The sequence below is a fragment of the Prorops nasuta genome, unplaced genomic scaffold (genome assembly GCF_024137725.1).
Source record: "Prorops nasuta isolate Cenicafe-Biocafe unplaced genomic scaffold, Cenicafe_Pnas_1.2 PNAS00018, whole genome shotgun sequence".
Lineage (NCBI taxonomy): Eukaryota > Metazoa > Arthropoda > Insecta > Hymenoptera > Bethylidae > Prorops > Prorops nasuta.
The window spans coordinates 3606693-3626746 of record NW_027116815.1 but is presented as its reverse complement, the minus strand read 5'-3'; the positions used below and the strand labels follow the sequence as shown (position 1 = coordinate 3626746).

Sequence of the window (20054 nt, the reverse complement as noted above, 5' to 3'; positions counted from 1 at the left end):
GGGACAAAGTCTCTCGTTATTAGCTACGAGCAACTGCTTGCTACTCTGTATAGAGAGCGCTCTTTACCAAGCGGTGTTTTCTTCTTCTTTCTTCCAGTTGAGTTTTGCTTGGGAAGAGGGAGGGGGGATATTTGGATTTTTGTGAAAATTCGTTCGATAGACAAGGAAACACAGTGCCTGCCGCTCCGGTTACAAAATTCACGTACAAAAGTCGAATACAGGGCCAAGTATTGATATATAGTACAGATTTGTTATTTACACGTGCAATACGTTGGAACGATCAGTTCTTTAGCGTAAACTTCGGGATTCTACGCTCGAACGGGACATCTCGCTATAGGTTCGCCTGGGACACGTAAAAGATTCATATTAGACAGAAATTTCTGATGAAAAAAAAAACTGGAAAAATCACTCTTAAAAATCGATCCCTCGCTGGTCGAAGAATCCAAATTGATCCTTTAGGAGAATCTCGATGATAAGCTTCCGTGGATTGTATCGATCCTCGTGTAAAATGTTTGACAAATTGGTCAGTCTGCGTGCTGCTCTTTCAATCCATTTTTTTTTATATATATTTTTTCATTACGTACCTTTTGGCCGTGTACCAAATTGGGATTGGTTTGACGGAGTGATTTCTCCGAGAAACCGATAAATTCATTACAAAAGACAGGCTGTGAATCAATGCTGGCAGATTTTTGCGACAAAAGATTTTCTCGCCCGTTGATTAAAAAATAGAGACACGCGATAGACTCTTTAGCTCTCGGAAGCTTCGTCACATATCAGCTGTAATCTCTTTCACTGTTTTCCTTTTTTCACTAGGACGACGCGTCAATTTCTTGAAAGACGGCTCGCTGTTTCGGGTCTTCCCCATCCCCTCGATTATTCAGTGCAGAGGCTGAGTTTTCGTCACCCTCCAAGCATAGACCGGATAAAAGGCCAGTAACTTCTTATCGACGTGAGCGAGCCTTGGCTTTAAAAATACATTGAAGATAAGCTGGATGACCTGCCAATCGATCAGAGATCAAAGTTTTTCCTTCGTTGTTTTTCTTTCGTTCTTTTCATTGAAAGTACCGCGACAAAGATCGAGGAAATTAAAGTTTCTTTTTGGTTTTCTCTTGATTAGGGGGAGTATAGGACAAGAAGAGAGATGGGGTCGAGAGAAAGGAAGATTTTCAGTCAATTTTCTATCATATACGCAACGTAAAATACGCGATTCGTCTAGTTGGATGTTTTTGCAAATTTTAGGATCTAAGAAAATCTCGTGTAAGGCATGTAACTTTAGAGGAGATCGAACGATCGATATCGTGTTAAATCTAACAAAAGTTGATCTAGAGTGGAAGAAAGAGAGAGAGAGAGAGAGAGAGAGAGAGAGAGAGAGAGAGAGAGAGAGAGAGAGAGAGAGAAGGGGAGGGGGGCGGAAGGACAGAGTGAGGACTATAGGTGTTTCTTTTTATAAAGATATAATAAACTTTTCTCATTGTGGCTTACTTGTCTTTGTGAAAGTGAATGATTTGCGAGTAGTCGTTGAACGGAAAATTAAACAAAGAAATCAGCAAGATATTTATAATCTATATATGGTAATAATTGTCTAAATGTAAAAGGAAAAGTGCAAACAGTGGGTAGGGAGAAAGGATTGAAAATAAGCCGAGATTTTTTCATGCGGGACAGGTTGATAATATAGAAAGGAGTCGTAAGAGAATTAATGTTACAAAATATATACAAATATATATATATATATATATATATATATATATATATATAACTATTAACAAATAACAGCGAGACTCGTGATACAGCAGAAATCGAAAAAAACTATATTTAAAAAGGAACAAATGCAATCTTCTTCCAAAAGTTACCGTAACACTTCTTCAATTGGAAATATCGAATTTTTCCTCTTATTGTTAAATAACTATCGCGTTGGACCAAAAATTCAGTTCGTTCGATGAGAGATTTTTTGATCTTTGGGTATGACGCTTGTCTCGCGACTCTATTAAAACGAGCATTGTTGCTAAGACTCGGCACGACGGCGTCCAATGTAAAACAAACAATTCCCAAGCTACAACTTACAAAACTTCTGCTCAAATACGTGATAAGCGAAGCTTCTCTCATTAGCCAAGTCTCAGCAGCGGTTCTCAAATATGTTACGATTAGGATTTTTCAATTTTTAAAGATGTAAGATTTGATTGAAACAAAGTATATATATATATCAAATATATATGAAAAAAGTAAACGATATGGCAGATAGGTGTGTAGTGATTTTTAATAAATTTTTTAGCCTGTATATATGTCCAATTGTGAAAAAAGAACGTCGCCCGAGTCGTAGGTGGAAAAGTGAAAAAAGCAAAGTCATAGGAGGCGGTGGACAGGTTGAGGGGTAAGAAGAGAGCGGAGGGGGAAAAATAATAAAAGTCCAAGGCTTCTGATGCTATTTATTTTCGAGAAACATGTTGGAACGTTTTCTTTTTTTTTGGCATTTTTGTCGAGCGCCTCGGTTCATGGGAGTGCGACGTGTCGTGCCACAACTTGCATTTGGTGTACCTTTCTATTGTATTATCGGGGAAAGCCACACGTTGTCCATAACCGTTACGTAAACACAATTTAAGATTTCTATTCTTAATATTAATGAAAAAAGACAAAAAAATACAAGAAATACGTCATGTACCTTAGACTTTAATCGCGTGTACGTTGTTGCGGGTTCGAATTTTATGGCGGCGTTAAAGCAGGGACCAACATCTTTGCATCTATCTTGTAGTATAGCGTGATCCTCGACGAGAAGAGTGCGAATTTTTCTCGCGCCATTCTCCGAAGGATCAATGTCTCTTGGCTTTTGGCTCCGCGATAGAATTCGATCCCATCTCACTGCAGAGCTTATATTCATAGGAGAGAAAGAGGAGGAAATATGTAGATCTCTGAGAGTGGTCAAAATGGGACGTTGGCATTGACCTGGTGTAGATCTGACGGGCTCTAGATATTCATGGGAGGCTAAGAAGCGAGAGAGGCGTTACACGTTAGAGGGGGAAGTCCCTCATCAGCATCTATTTTCACGTAGAGATTGTATGGAATTCGCGTAGGGTTTCAGCAGAGTACACCAAAGTGCAATATTTTGTCGGCGACGGATAAGGTCAGGCCAGACGTACCGCGTTGGTTTCTTCTAAATTTCTCAGAGATCCGATCTCGACCGTCTATTTTTCATGGCAAGGAGCCGATACTTCAGACGAACAGTCTCTGAAATAATAAGAAAGAAAAAGGCAGTAAGAATAAAAATTCGCAAAAAAAATGAACGAAGCAAACGGATTGATAATTAATGATTAATAATAATATAACATTAATAATATTAATAATAATAATTATAATTATAATTATAATAATAATAATAAGGAGAAGAGGAGAGAGAGATTGTAAGGAGAGATCGACAAAGCGTAACGATATTTTTACACGAGTTCAATTTCGCAATGCCTATTGTCGTTTTCTTGGCTTTTTTCTTTCACGATCGATGGGAAAGTTCTGTTACATAATGCATTTTTCAATTTCCCCATAGATTATGACTCTTAGGGACAGTTGGCCATCGATTTTTGAAATTGGGAGGCCAACGACGACGTTTCTTTTGTTTTTTTTTCTTTCTTATTTGTCTTAACGTGTATTTCACTTTTGTCTTTTCACGCGTTCTCTTGTTTGTCCGGGGAGGAAAAAGGGAGAAAAGAAAAGAGATGAAAATGAAGCCTAGAGCGAGCGAACTGTATACGCGTTTCTTTGGATTTTCTTGGGAGGTGTGACTATACGAGCCTCCGCTTCCCCGTTATAGCGAGAGAGAGAGAGAGAGAGAGAGGCGGAGAGCTCCCATCCGAGCTATCAAGAATTTTGCGTTCTTATCTCGGTCTAAGCGCTTTAGCCGGGACACGAAAGATTCTTTTTTTGTATCGTTTCAATACAAACTACCCGTTAAAATGAAATACGCCTCTAAGTTGTCTTTTCTAGTTTAAGTTCTCAGCTATACATAAATAAAAGATAAAGTTACGATAAAGAAAAACTAACTTTAAAAATGCCCACTGTACATTTGTATTTAGTCCTCTTGTTTATAATACTTATTATCTTGTTATTAAGTACCCGATTTATATCATTTTTTATCGAAATTATTAAAAAATAATTTAAAATTGAAACCATGACTTGTCATTTGTGTACGTATACCTGCCTGTCCCTTGGTGCGTTTTATACTTATATAAGATAATGACTTTCAAGGCTAACGGAGGATTCGATGAAATGGAGGATGTTGCAGCTAACACGAAGTAAACTTTAAGAGTTTCTGTGAATTTGGCTATCGCTCCGAGAGAGAGAGAGAGAGAGAGAGAGAGAGAGAGAGAGAGACGAAATGAGCTAACTGCTAGGAGGGCATAAATAAAGCGAATGTCGGCTTTATGATTGGCTCGTAAAAGCCGATTTAGAAATTTATACCGTCCGCTAGGAGGAGATATCCACACGGTTTTATAGATCGCGCACGGAGTGGTATATAAAGCATTTACACGTGTACGGTATACCGGCGAGGCAAGCCTGGCAGCTCGTTAAACACGAGGAAGATCTACTTAGTAGTAACGTGCGTGATGCGCCGTGTCGGGACTCGGGAGTAAACACGCTCTGGATGAAGTACGACGTACTTACTATCTAGGATAGATTGGGCCCTAACATCCTACTTTAACATCCCACAAACCTCGAGGAAAACGCACTTTACCTAATAGCCAAATCCCATACGCCAAAATTACTTGCAAATTTCATCAATCACTTTACTTCTTCCCTCAAATATTTAGAAGGATTAAAGAGAGCGTACGGAGCACCAGTTGTAAATTTCAATAGGAAGATTTACGATTCGAAAGACGTAGAATCACTAAGATCGTTCTTGGTCTCTTGAGAGTAGTGGATTGGCGCGGAGAGAAAGGGGATAAATAGTACTATCAGTGTGCGCGTATACAAGGTGTCCAGTTAACTCGCGTCAAACTCATAAATTCATATGTAGAGCTACCATAATTTTAATCTCAATAAAATTCTTAACTCACATGTTTTTCTTCAATTATATTAACGATTAAATATTTGCTACTTTGAAACTTTCCAATAGTCCTCCAACTGTCCAAATGTCTAACCTACAGATCAAGGTCATCGTGTTGTTCTACCAAAAGGAATTAAGTCTCTCTATGCAAAAAATGTTTAATTCTTATAATTATATTTCTTAATCACACACACACACACACACACAAGGACTATATGTAGATGAAAATAAATCACTCGTACTGTATGAATTGATTGATTTGGCACGAGTTAACTGGACACACTGTATATACGTACAGCATACGAGGAAGATTCGACGAAACGATTAAACTGGATGAAAAAGTTGGGTGAGATGAGTATGGAGAGTTTGATAGGTCTGGTAAATAGGATTATAATAGGAATGGTAAGCAAGCAGCTCGTGAGAAGAGAGGAGAAGAGAATTGAAGTGATGCGAAGTGAAGAGGAGGAAACGGAGCGCGTGGCGTGCACATCTGCTTCTATGCAGACGCCTAACGGTACGTGCAATTATAAGCTCTTGGTGCATGTAACTCGCACACGTAGAAAACCACTGATGAGATGGACTCGTGTACGTATACTATACAGATACCTATATCATATCCATAGACGTACATATACAAGAGAGATGAAATGCACGCGTAGTATGCCAAATGGAAGCGCTAAATTCGTTTTAATAAATCAATATATTAATTTGCCTGTAATGAATAAGTAGTATGTTAAAACACTGCGATGAATATACCCTCTCGATATGATAATCGTGCCGAATGAAACTGCTGATTAATGATGATAAATTATCCCTTTTTCGATAGGGCATTCGTTCCTTAATTATTGGCGATACGGGATAGTGCGTTTCTTCGCTAATTGTTGCCGATAAATTGATAAATATGGCTCAATATGATAATAGCTGTAATTATATCGAAGGAAGAAATTGAAGAAACTCTGATGCAACTCGCCAAACCGATAAAATCTGCTTTTATTTTTTTTTACGGCCTATCTGTACAGTAATTGGCAGATAACGGGATAATCGTTATCTTTGCGTTGAAACACCTGACCTTACTCACGAAATTCTTTTCGAGATAGCCTGTACTATTCTTCGTCAATCTTCTAATAACCAGGGAATACGCGCGTCTGCTATATTACAAAGTCACAGGGAAATCTTTCTCGAAAGTTCTCGCCGAGCTAGATCGAACGACTTTCGATGGTTTTTAATGTCTCACTGGAGATGAGGATGGTGCCAAATAAGATTATTATTATTATGAATATTTGTCAATACTACTAAACGCTCGTGTTAAGAGTAAATGTATACGTATAATATTCCAGAGGAGTAGTTTGCGAAGAAAAAATTGTGCGAGAGTTCAATAAGATATAATTATGATATGAAAAATATACAGAGGATATACGAGAGAGAGAGAGAGAGAGGGAGGTGGGGGGGGGGGGGGGAGGCATTCTATAGCAATCCTTGGCAATAAGAAATTGTGTAAGAGGCTGCGATGCAAATGTTGTGACTGCTGGGTAGAAAAACACACCATAACAAAAATAGAATGTGTCCAGCTTCGCGGATGCCATTCGTGCAAGTTACGTGTTAAGGATACAAACAAGTTTCCCACCGCGAATATCAATGAAGACCTTGGCAACAATAACGAACCACAAATTAAGTCTTTACTTTAATGGATATAAATAAAATGTTGATAAATTATTTATCGCGCCTGTCCGGGTGCCGATATGAATTTCCCGACAACTTTCATTCCGTCCGTTAGGACGTGTACCGATTTTGCGTCCTCGCACGGAAATATCGGTGGCTGAAAAATCTACGAAATAGATGCTACCAACAGATAAAACACTAGAATCTAATAATATCGCGTTACTGTATTAGAGATACTGTCAGTGTTTACGCTCGCATTACACGTGCCGGGGGATCAGGCATTTCTTGGCTAGAATGGCAAATAAAAAATATTTTTAACCACATAATATTTACGCAGCTCTGCGACGTGAATCAAGCGTGTATATTTTTGCATATACTCGATTTAATAAACCCCGTGCAAACGGAATTAGCGTTTTCCCCACTGGTGCGCTACTAACAACCAATCGAACTGTATATATACCGTGTGCTATATACATATATATATACGTATACACATATAGCGATCGCTGATTTATATCGTGTCCCTATCGAGCTGCGCTTTTATGGCGAAAAAAATGCTCGCCGTAATTCATTGAATTTCTTTCGGGCATCCAGCAAGGCGCGCCTAATTTATTTATCAATTACCAAATCAGCTTACGTAAAAGTCTTGGAAACTCTCACCGCGGGCGGCCATGCCGGATAGAGAACAGCAGAGTGCCTCGAGTGCACATATACTATCAAGCATAATGCAAGCGCATAATGTGCCGTCTGTATATTGTCTACCGGTGTTAATAAATAATGCATTATTATTTTTTCATGCTCGCGCGCGCCGTAATGTATTCCCGCCTCGAACGATATCCTCGTACGATAGAGCGCGCCAGTAAACGCGCGTAACTAAAACGTGCAAACCGGAATTAGAAATTATGCAAAAACCCCTGATATTTGATGCGCTGACTGTCGCAAAACTGCATCATCTCCCTCGCTTCTTAATCTCCGCCTCTTTTAATTCTTCCAAGCGTCCGCTGGAAAATGTATCAAACCTTCGACTGACGCAACGGAGAAAACGCTGTACATACTAGAGAGGGATCTGTATACCACACCATTCAATTCGGCCGAGCTAATTAACAATAAAAATCCTACATATATATATATATACACAGTTGACCAGAATTATTTTCGTATCAATTAATTCGGTCTCGGTCCAATGATTTTCCTCAATCAATTCGTACAATTAATTTCTCCGTTTGGTTGCTGCTTCAATTATCCTCTTCATTTATCTTCTTCATTAAACCAGCAGTCCCATCGTGCTCTCGGGAACGAGCGGCATTAGAGGAGGCAGTGCACTCCCGAGGTTCCAGCTTTTTTCTCATCTCCGCGTGCTAACTGCGAGACTCGATCGTTCCTCGCATCCGGGGAAGGTTAGTGGTCGCTTTCGATCGAACGTGCCTCGATCTTTCCAACGTTTCAAACTTGGCGTCCTATAGTAGTGTAGGATATATGCTACGGTATATACATATAGTACACTATTATATACATACGTCAGGTATACCTGGTCCGTTGGAAGCTGATTTTAGAATAGCGCGTGGAACGTGGCACGTTTCGACTGCAACGCATTTGCTAGTGAAGCGTGCATTAGTTTAGCCGAACCAAACGGACGTCTCCTGCGCCGTATATATATATGTATAGTTGGCTACGTGCCTTTTCTCCCCGAGAATGGCAGCTTCTAGCACGATCAAAGAGGAATCCACCGATTCTCTCCAGTCTTTCCAAAAATCTTTTCCTCAAACTCGCACCGACGTACACGGTTATTGAGTAATTGTTCTCCAATCAGCGTCATGGAGAACCCTGAAGAATCGTATCTCTGGCGTGCATTAAAACTGCCGTTGCGTCGTATCGAGTTGATTTTTGCACGGATATTTTTAGAGTTTTTCGTCCTTCGTCCCGCATCGGGGTTCAAGGCCTGCCCCGATCCTCCATTTTCTTCTCCTCTCTCTCTCCTATAACTGCCTGCATCCCCCGACTATTCATCTCCCCTCCCTTCTCCTCTTGCACCCATCGTTCTTACACGCTCTTTCGCGGTCAGTTCGACCATGCATCTCTCTGCGGCTCTCGAATTGCGCTCCGTCGATATGCAAGTGGAAAAAAATTATGCACCGACCACTCCTCCTTCCCTTCGGTGAACGGCAGCGGATTCTCACAAATCAGCACACACACAGCCCGGCTTCGTTTTTCCTCTCGAAAAGCTGGAGGTAAAGGATGGAAACGAATGAAAAATATGGTCGATGCGGTCGGGGAAATTGCGGCCAGTGTGTGTACGGACAATAATCCTCGTGGATATAATTACGTGTTCGAGGGCCAATTTTAGCGAGTCCGTCTCCTGAATACAAATCGAACTACTCGGATATTTCGTGACGGTGAATCTTGTAAGTATAGCGGCGGTGAACACACGGGGCCTCAGAGTCCCGGCCGAGTCCAGTCCAGGGTCCAGGTAGATATGGTCGCCGCGATCCTTAACGCGCATTGTGCCGTCCTCTTGGAGCAGAAGAGGAGGAGGAGGAGGAATGGGGGGGGGGGGGGACTCGGCCTGGAAAACGAAAATTGACGATGCCCAGTCCCTGGAACCACGGGACGAAACGAAGATGCATATCTCGATTCTCGCTCCGACTCATTCCTCTTCTTGCGCGCTCGGACGTGGATAGATGAGAGAGACAGAGCGAAAGAGGAGAGGGGATGGGGACTACGCTGATCGCGAATAAAAACAGAATGTCCTTTTGCCACTCCGCGATGAATTTCTCGTTGGAAATAATGTTGGCGAAATCTAGAATGATTCGGACTGTGATGAGAGTAAAATTGGAGAATCGTTTGTTTTTATCTTGTAAGTTGGCGTGCGCGCCTGATGAAGGAGGACAGACGCGAGGTAGAAAGTAGCGTGTGAGAGAGGCGAGAGCACTTGTAAATGCGATGCACGTAAAACGGTGCTGCCGAGCGAGTCGAGTTCACAGTAAAATAATCGCTCAAGGTCCGCGGTGGCGTTGCACCCGGCTGGCCAGGGCTGCCATCAACCGCACTCTGTTTACATCGCATTTATCTAGCTCCCTCTCTGCTTTGGTATTCGTGTGTGTATATACATTATATATATATCTGTGGGTTATACGCGTTCTCTCTCTCGTCGGCGTGTGTGCGTATATATATAGTAGTATACCCTCTGCCTCGATGTATCAACCTCTCTCTCTCTCTCTCTCCGTACCATGTACACTATGTATATATATATAGAATACACAGTGCACCAATATCCCCACGCCTTATTTCCCATTTTTCCCCCTACGTTCCTCAATCATTATATTTTCCAATTAATTACACGATTTTTCTGCCGCTGCGAAAAGAAACTCCTCGGTTGATTATAATTTGAAGAAAACTGTAAAATCTTTTTGCATCGGTTTATCCAGCTTCTTCGAACAGTTTGCTCGTTCAAATTGCCTGTTAAGTTTCTTCAATCAAGTGCACCGCTCAACTTGGCCGTTCAATTTGCTTCTTCAACTTCTTCTGTTTCCTCGTCAAGTTTGCTCCTTTAATTTACACATTTAGCTTCTTCGATTAATTTCTTTCTCACTCTGTCCCCCGATCCCTCTTTTTCTTTGCGCGTGTTTGTTTGTTTTTTCTTCTTCCCTCGTCCAGGTTCCTTCATTCATTCGTTGCATTCGTTCGGTATACTTTGCTGCCGCTGCTGCTGTACGTATGTACGTGTGCAGTAGCAAACTCGGGCCGCTGGCACTGGCCTGTTTACTACGCTTTATACGCTTTTACGAGGGGCCCGTGCGTTTTCTTAGAAAATTATCATCCGCCGTAGCTTCTGCTCATTAGCCAATTTGCCCGTTTTATCTGACCGGTTCTCTCTCTCTCTCTCTCTCTCTCTCTCAGCCTGTAGCTCTGCGCGATTTCGCGTATATATACCCGACAAATCTGCAGAAACATCGGCTAATTGTATGCAACGCTAATAGGCGCGTGATTATCTGCCCGTAATCCTGCACTGTTTACGCATCTCGTATACTTCGATTCTCTCTTCGCCCCACCGCTTAATTGTAATTATAAACGGCCGGCTGACTCGTTTCTGCGCACGCTAATAAATTCTTCCCTTCTCCCATCCTCCTCCCATATTTACGTTAATACGCGCGCTGAAAGCGCATCGCAATTTTTCTTCAGACCTTGCTACATTGTTTTTCACTCGATCTCTATACATCCATTTTGTTGTTGTTGTTTCTATTCACCCAGATTCGATTCCCACGGGTTATATTCTTTCCCTGCCTCTTTCTCTCGCGTGCGATAATAATACGTTCATCCGTCCAGCCTGCATATTCCAACTATAAATTATTGTGACCTTGCAAGAATCTCTCCGTAGCCTATATTGTATATATACTATACTATGCCGTACTATATAATACAGAGCTAATTACTCGCTCTTCCTTTGATTTTCCACTTTGCGCAATTTCAACCTGAATCGGATCTCTTCCGTCCATTTTATTATATACCCCCTCCCTCTTTTTACTTTTATATACCTCTCGTCCACAGTTATACTGCACTATGGTATACTAGCTCGCATAAATTGTGATTTTTGGCCGCAGGTTTGATTTTATTGGAGTTTCGTTCGGCATACAAATAGAAGTCAGTAAAACGTAGTAATTAAAGGGGAAATTGGCTGGTCGCAATAAACGAACGCCTCTACACGTAAAAGTCTGCCATTTACAGCGGACAGTCGTCATAATTCACCTTGTTCATTAAGTCCAATCAGTTTTTATTATCCGGACACGGGCCCGTTCAGTCGGCGACCGGCGAAATTTTGACCTTTTCCTTCCCTCCAGTCCAGTGATCGCGTCATCCATCTGCAGCGTTATCGTTGTTCCACGAATCGTCCTATTTTCTCTCCGTTTTGCCGTCTCTTACGCTAAAACTGTATATAATATGTATTTATATATAACACGTATGCATTATGAAATATCATTTAAATTATAATAAAAATTTAATAACACTGATTTCGTAGCATCAACTATCAAGCATAGTTATTTTGCGGTCCACAATCATAAGCTACGAAGCTAGCCACAAGTTTGTCGTTTTAATGCAAAAAAAATATCCAGAGCTACACTCTTCTTCGATCCTTATTAGCCGCTATTTGCCTAAAGCAGCAAGCGCATTTTTGTTAATTCAGCAGTGACTCTAAGAATTATAATTAACGACGCGAAAAAATGCTTTTCCGCGCGCCATGGAAAGATAAGGCGGAGAAACGGGAAATGCAAAAAAGTCTTATTGCGTTTTGAACAAAGAAACGGTGCATGCGAATTTCTTTATTGGAATAATTGCCTTGGTAATTGGTGGAAGAAACGGGGAAATGAGAAGATAAAGGATAGATAAAAAGTTGGGTTTACGTAAATATTATAAGAGTCCAGTGTTAATTGAAACGACGCTATGGACGCGCCAGAAAGAGGATGAATAATTTTAAGATTATGGACGGCATCAGTGAGATTGGGATTCGAAAGAAATGACGATTCTGTGCGAGTGTATACGTGTATATTATATATATGTACGTATTACTACAATGCGGTGTTGCTGCAGGACTGGGAGGCTCGAGAGAGAGAGAGAGAGAGAGAGAGAGAGAGAGAAACTAATGTGGTAAACGGGACTGCTCGGCGCGGTAGTGGTACTAGAGAGGGGAGGGAGAGCAATAACGAGCGAAAAGTTACAAAAGATCGGTCGATGGCGCTCGTTTGAAAGTAACAGCTCGATCAAGGTGCTTTTCCTCGGTGCATGCGCTCTGGCAATTATTTTTTCAAGGCTTGACTAAAATTACGTTGGCGCAGAAAGAGCGGAGCGCTTCGAACTCGTTGCACAAATACATTCTGACGTTCATTGCTGCGCACCACAATCCGCGATGGAGTACTCCTTTGCAAATGTCAACCAGTCGCGCTTATATTACATATATATATATATATATATAGCAGCATGTATAACACACCGTACCTCCCCCCACGCTTCTTACCCGCTTTTCGCATCGTGCAAAACATCGCTGCATCGGTCCTCGCCCCCTCCCCCCCCCCCTTTATTTTTCCCGACAAATTTTACGCGATAGAATTCTTCGCGCTGTTATACCGGCTGGCCTTGTAGAAGCCGAAGAAAAGAGGACCATTAAATCGTGCTGCTGCTTCCTAGTACGAATCGGTAAATCCACTCTCTCAGGGTCACCGCGAATAAGAACGCTCGGACGGACCACGCGGATCATGGAGAAACAAAAACACGTAGTACTATATGGTACACACACATATATATATATATACGCTATGCACAGAGACAAATGCTCGAATCACGACAGTTTTTTCCACGCGGGTCGATTTCGCAACGCCAAAAAAACAAACATTTGATTATAGTATCGAGGCGAAGCTTTGCTCGGAACGACAGCTCGTAAATGCCGAGATGTTAAAATTCTCATGGTCAACGTCTTAATAGCGTGTTATTGTTGGATTGGAAAAATCGATTGGCATGAGTTTCGGGGCTGCGTTGCGAATCTGCGTAGCACGTTGCAACGTTATAGCGCTGGCCGGGAGAGGAGAGAAGCAGCTCGGAGAGACAAGGGCGCCGTGCAGTCGTGTATATATATATATATATATATATACGTGTGCGTCTCGCGTATAAATCCGTGTAGCTTCCCGTAGATGGCGGAGGGGGGAGTACGTCCGAAGATTCGGCGTTTTATCGCCACTTGTTATATAGGCTCTCGGATGCCAGGATATTCTTTTTGGCAAGGCTGGCACGAATGAACGGACGCGGCGAAATAGAGTCGTATTACGAAATCAGCAGGTAGACTGGCCAACGGAGGAGGACACTCGACGCGCACCGGCCCGGCCGCCGAGCCGACACGACAGGTTGAAACAGGTTTGCGTCCCGACACACCTCGGGACTCATCTATCCAACCGGAAGTCTTTCGTTTCGCGAGTTTCCAGCACGGATCACCGCGTTGCGTGGCGTGGCTCGTCCTCCGCTTTCGGGACAACCTCGTTCCTCCGATGCGGGATCGCGATGGTTAAGACCGATAATTGTCCCCTCCCCCCCCCCCCTAACCCTCTTCTTGATTTACCCCTTCCACGACAGACACTCTCCCCCCTCTCCCATAATACAGTCGCTCGCGCTCTCTTCTTTTCATTCGCGCGAGCTCCGTTGGTATCACGCGCACATTCAAGGCCACGCGATCTCTCGAATCATCGACCTTGGCGGCGATTCCGGTAACGGCGAATCTGGTGGCCTCGAAATTGCACACCCCCCCCCCCTCCCCCCCCCCCTCTTCTCCAATGGACTGCTACTACCGGCCCGCTCGCACGGAGAGCCGAGCGAACGCGTTCGCCGAGAAAGCAGACGCTTTTATGCCCCGCTTTTAAGATTATCGAAACTGCAGCGCCGGTGAGCTTCGATTATGTTCCCATGCACAATGCGCGATCGGACATAATCCGTGATTGGATTTTATTGCGAAAGCCCGAAGGAAAATGACGAGTAGGATGACGAGGAGTGGACAGAAAAAAACTTGCTCGGGGTCATCGATAACGTTAAACGCTGCAGTGCTGCTTCCCACGATTTATTTGCATCGTAAACGAGTCCCAGGCATCGATACACTCTCATTCTCCTTTTATTTATAAATGTAAGCAGAACGATAGCTCTCTTTCTTTGCCCCGAGCATCGCCTCCGATCAATTTCCATTATCGAAGATCCTCCATTGATACAATAATTTTCGATACTCCCTTGCGATGTATCTGGCCGAAAAAACTCGTTTCCCCAAATTGATTCGCATCGATCGAATATTTTCAACGCGCCTATAATTTTCATCGGGACATAGCTCGTTTGATTTTACCCTGCGCCTCTTGGATAAAAATGTGGAAGAAGCTGCGTAAGAGAGAGAGATGAGGAATAAGAGAAACGAGTGCGCTCTTGGTAAGTTCATAAATTCTCCTTTTCCGCTTACTCTAATCTACTGGCTCTTGCTAATGGACTACGTAAGCGCGTGCTGTACAATTATGCATTTATTCTCTCTACTTTCTTGCGTTATAATGTCTTCTTACATCCAGTCGAATAAATGAATATTTAGATGCCGCGCCTATGAATATTTATAAAACGAGAGCGCGCGCGCGTTGCGATTCCTTAATGCTACAGATTAATAGCGGCACAGTTTTTGATTTGGTAGAAATTCAGTTTAGCCGCGAGAGATACGGGGAAAAAGTGCGCGTAAACGAGTTGGTGTTGTGGCAGCGAATAGCGTAGTAGGGGGAGGGGTGAGGTTGAGAAAAAAAAGTAGCGCGCTTCGTTAAGCGTGACGTTGACTACCACTGCTTTTCGTCGCCTCATCATTCCGAGCAGTCAAATGAGAATCTGTCTTTGATATTGGTCCATCCTGTCCTCTCTGCTCCCTCTCTTATTTAATTTCCACCGTTTACCATATCTCACGGTCCTCCTCCCATTCGATTTCTTCTTCTTCTCCTCCTTTCGGTTCGCGCGATTTTCCAAGTCCCTCCGGTTTATCCACTCGCGAATCGTAATCGCGAAACGACCGCTTATATACCGAGCGTAGGCCCATTTCTAGGCCAGGAATAATTAATGACGCGTGCAAAATATATTTGTACAGGCATAATAGCGGCGAAAATTGATTCCGGGCGTGAAGATATTCCGGCAGTGTTTTTTTTCCATCGCGTTCTGCTTTTTTGCGCCTCGTCTCCTATTCATTATTATTTCAAGCGAGATCTCGTCGAGTTAATTGTCGTGCAAAAATGATGTTAAATAAAGCGGCTGGCGTGGCCGAGAATACGAAAAAAACCTGAGGTGTATCAGTGGTGTACGAGTATAGATATATCTGGATGACGGAGAGAAGGACGTAGTAGAGAGACGGAGAGGAGAGAAGCTACGTTTTGTATACAGACAACTTGACGGCAGACAAGAGGCACAGAAAAAACATTTCATCTTTGGTATATATATATATACACGCTATATGAATATTTCTCCCGCGCCCCGACGCGACGTTTCAAGTGTAAGCAGCGCGCAACTTGTTTGCAATGAGTCACGAATTTTCTCGAAGCAAGGGTCACTTACTGGCATTTTAAAAACAGCCTGTAACGCATAAGATGGGTGCACGCCCCCTGGACACCTTGAAAACGAATACCAATGCCACGCCAAATGACTCACTAATTTTCTGCATCGCCAATTTTTCACTATTCAAGCAGAACGATGGGCCAAATCGTCCGTGGAACGGGAAATGTTTCTCCCAGTATATGAAATAGGCTTTTCTCATGAGACTTATATAGGAAATAAGTATGTTATATATATATATATGTATAGTTGCTTATGTTTTTCTCGAGTTATAGCGATGATCGTTTCTCGTGTCAGCCAGAGGAAAGCAGAAAATGATCCCATTTGGTGGTAAGTGGATTTTCATTGAGACGCTACCTCCCCCCCCCATCCTTTCGTCGCTGGACGTTACTACGAAGCGCGTCTTGTGCGGCGGTAGAGTTGCGCGGGTCAGTTCCCGACGCCCACTAGCAGACAACTTCGCGCTGTTTCAGCGCGGTTTACGGCCATGCTCAGCTTGGGCCTTCAACTTTATTTTTATAGACTGTCGGTCGTCTGCACGGATTCGACGCCTCTATCACATTTGTGTGTGCGTCGCCCATTAGTGTGCACGATCTCCTCTCTATATATATATATATACCATTAAGAGCATTGCACGAGCGACCATCCATGTTACTATATACATACAATAATACTCTTTCTCCAACTTTCGACGAATCTCCAGCGGAGAAATATATTGCCATCGTATACTCCACTCGAGACCGTTCTACGAGGAATAAGTGCCGTTCGCGTGATATACGAACGAAAATACCGAGTCAATTCTTTTTGGAAATTCTCGAGCGGTCAATGATATCGTTCCGGACAATTGTTTCGCTCGTCTCGTCGCCAAAACCGAGACCTCCATGAGAAATATTGGCGTTCCTCGCGCTCGGGGCAATAGGAAACTAACCGATCCGACCATTTTTCTTAATCGTCCAAGGTCAAGGATAAAATTGCTCTACGAGGCTCTCTTCGTTGCGTTATTGTTTTAATTAGACTTGACTTGAAATTCAAATAAACCTAATTCTCTTGTTATATAATTAATTCACACTATCGTGATGAAATATTAGGAAGCGATAAGAAATTAAATAATATTAGAACCGAAGGCCACTTTTATTCGTATTTTCCAATTTTGCTATTTCAAATTAGTTTTTTTTTTCAAGAGACTTGTAATAAAGAAGGAACGAAATGACTTCTCAAAAAATAACATCGAATGAAAAATAAACATTTCTTGTTGGAGATGCTGAGTTTGAAAAGAGTAAAAATGTGAAATGTGGGTAATATAATGGCAAAGTCCACGCAACTCTCGGTATAAAAAAGAATGATTTATTTCTTAAACGTCTTCTAATTAGTTTGGAATATTTCGTCTCTCATTAATTATTTACATGCACGAATGAAGATTGTTTGTTAGAATATATAGGCCAGCAAGATACATCCAAAAGTAGAAAACTATAAGCTCCTAGTTTTTAACGACGTTTGGCGCAATAACCGTCTCCAAAATATTTCAGCAATTTTTCAAGAAAATTCTTCTAGGTCGAAAACGGTGGAGTCGCATGGACACGGTATAAAACGGTTCGTTGGCGCTGATCGTTCGCGGTCTGTGAAAATAAGCGTTTCTGTCTCTCTCCCTCTCGCTGTATCTCTCTTTTAAAAAACCTCCACTCGTAGAGCGGATCGTAAAAGATGAAGGACGCATAAAAATTCGTATGAAAATATCATTCCAAGCCAATAAAAATATACCGCTTCCCTATCTTTCTCTCACAACGAGTTTCAGCTTTGATCTCTCGACCACACATCGAAAATTGCAGTCGACCAATCTCAACGAGAACGGTTCCGAACGGTTTTAATGTTGTTTATTAATAACCACGATGTTACCTTGAATTCGTTCGGGCTTACACTGATTCCGTCCAAGGTATAGCTCCTATACGTAAACGTGTCCTGACCGCCGCGGAAGGTTATCCGAAGATTTTTTTAGATCCGCTATACGTGGAAAACACGAATAGATTATCCGTGCTCGCGCGGAGAAGCGGAGATTCGACCGAGTATGCGCAATGTTAAGTAGCGGCGACGTGAATCGAACAGCGAAGAAAGAAGAAAACGTTGCATTTCTCGGTCGATACGAGTGATGAGTCTGAGAGGCGCGCGCAGTATGGAGAAAAATGACATTTTCATCGTTGGGTTTCTCGTCGCGGCAGAGTCGTGAAAGTGCATTTGCAGGATCGCAGCGATGCTCGATCCGGCGAGAGTCGAGTCGATAAGCCTCGCTCGACTCGAGACGCGAGAGAGTGCTAGCCTCCTATCCCCGTGGTGGCCGCGTCGCCACGGCGGCGGCCGAGTTCCAGTCTGGTGACGCACGAGTCCGAATTTCACGGGGCGAATTGAAAATATTTACACGGCTCTATATAATATCGATGACACTTGGGAGAGCGCCGACCTTGCTCTCCGCGTCAGCTGATTCTCTGCTCTAACGATCCGTCTCGCTTCTTCTTGTTTTCCTAAAAAACCTTCGGATCCCGCGTGGAAAAAAAGAGAGCGCGCCATCCTTTTATTCAATATATATATATATATATATATATATAGTGTATACTATAAAGCTAATCCATCACTGTCCACGGACCAATTTGCTGCCAACCCTAAGCCTATTTTTTCTCATTTACCCATTTTAACCCCAATCCCTTTTTCTTTTTTTGCGCTCGCCTCTGCTGCTTGCTCTATTGATGAAAGGGAAAAATTTCGTCCATTTTATCAGCCAATTTTCGACACGGCCGCAAATGACTTTTTAAGAATAAAATTGAGTGGTAAATTTCAGTGGTGCGGCGCTGTAGCTTTTCCCCTGCTCGCGATAGGGAGAGAGAGTTATAGGGTGGGATGTGAATTGTTGGGAGGGGGAGGGAGGACGTGTCGTTGAATTTTTTAGCAAAGTAAAATAATATCGATAGCAGGCTTGCGTATATAGCAGTTGCAGCTGAGTACACGCGAGATCATCGTAAATATTGTCGGTATAGCAGCTAAATATTTTTCGATGTGTAGTCAATGAGAGTTCAAAGAGTTTTTCAGCCAATGACAGGAGCAAAAAAGCGCGACTGCAGTGCGATGACACGTGAGTTTGATCAAAAGACACACAGTTGTGGGGGCCGACGTACTGCGTCGAATCGTGTTTCGAGCGCAATGCCCTGCGATCGCCTCTCTTTCTCACTCGCTCTCTCTCTCCCTCTCCCTCTTTAACACACAGACACACGCGCACGCCCCGCTACACGATATTTACTTGGAAGCTGTATACCATACAGTCTCGATCGATTTTTTATCCAATTCGAGGAAACGTGCATCGCGCGTCTCGTGACTCAGGTGAGCGAACCCAGGTAAAAGTCTGCGGTCAAAATCCTCGATAAATCTCCGATAAAAATCGTGTGCAAAAGAAAGGGTGGAGGAGAGGAAGGGGGGAGGGGGAGGAGGGGAGAATCGGCAATATCGGGGATGAAGACGAGGAGAAGAAACGAAATATTTGAACACTGAGTGAAAAGTTGAGAAACGATTGGTTGGCGTAAAGGTGCATGCGTACCAATGGATTAATGGAGATTGATGTTGGAGTGCTCGTTTGTGTATGATAAGAGATAAAAGTCGAGACGATGGTGAGAGAGCGGAGGGGAGTGCAAGGGCTATGAAAAATTTCAGCGAACAGCAGCTGCACCTTCACGGGGATATAACGATCGAGGTCAATGGCTAGTCCAAGGCCTCGGGTTCAAGCCCCAGGACGCTGCGCCGCCCGTAAACACACACACACACACACACAAACATATAGCAGTGTGCCATCCGTGCCACCACCTTCGTTCTCGGAATAGTTGGCAACGAGACACATCTCGCGGGGCGGCCGCTTTTCGCCGGAAAATCCCTGGAAACTCCTTCTCTATCCACGCGTATATATACCAACGCACACACACATAGACTCTCTCGGAGCCTCGCCGCTAATTCGCCAACCAGCCATAAATTTTCCGGCGCTGCGCGTGAACTTTTGCGCGCGAACGAGACGCCTACCGAACAATTTATACTTCTCCGATGCTCAAATATAACCGAACTCTCCTCTCTCTTTTGCCGAATTCGTGTCACAGTCAAGTGCAACTGGATCGTAAAAAATGCCGAGCGAGGCGAGAGAAAAGGGAGATCCGACTGGGGCGAGGGGAAAAACTCGCCTGGCCGACGCGACGCGGTCAATGCGATCGCCGAAAAATTTTGAAATTTATTCTACTCGTAAATCTGATTT

General features: G+C 43.1%; 1 long non-coding RNA gene across 1 annotated transcript; it reads right to left on the bottom strand.

Annotated features, from left to right (window-relative positions):
* Window positions 1-58: 58 nt before the first annotated feature.
* LOC136779988 (uncharacterized) lies at window positions 59-19779 on the bottom strand. The gene is made up of 3 exons (XR_010823693.1): window positions 19619-19779; window positions 11432-11612; window positions 59-3219 (listed from the first exon to the last, which is right to left on the bottom strand). It is a non-coding gene; the product is annotated as an uncharacterized lncRNA (long non-coding RNA).
* Between the last annotated feature and the right edge of the window lie 275 nt (window positions 19780-20054).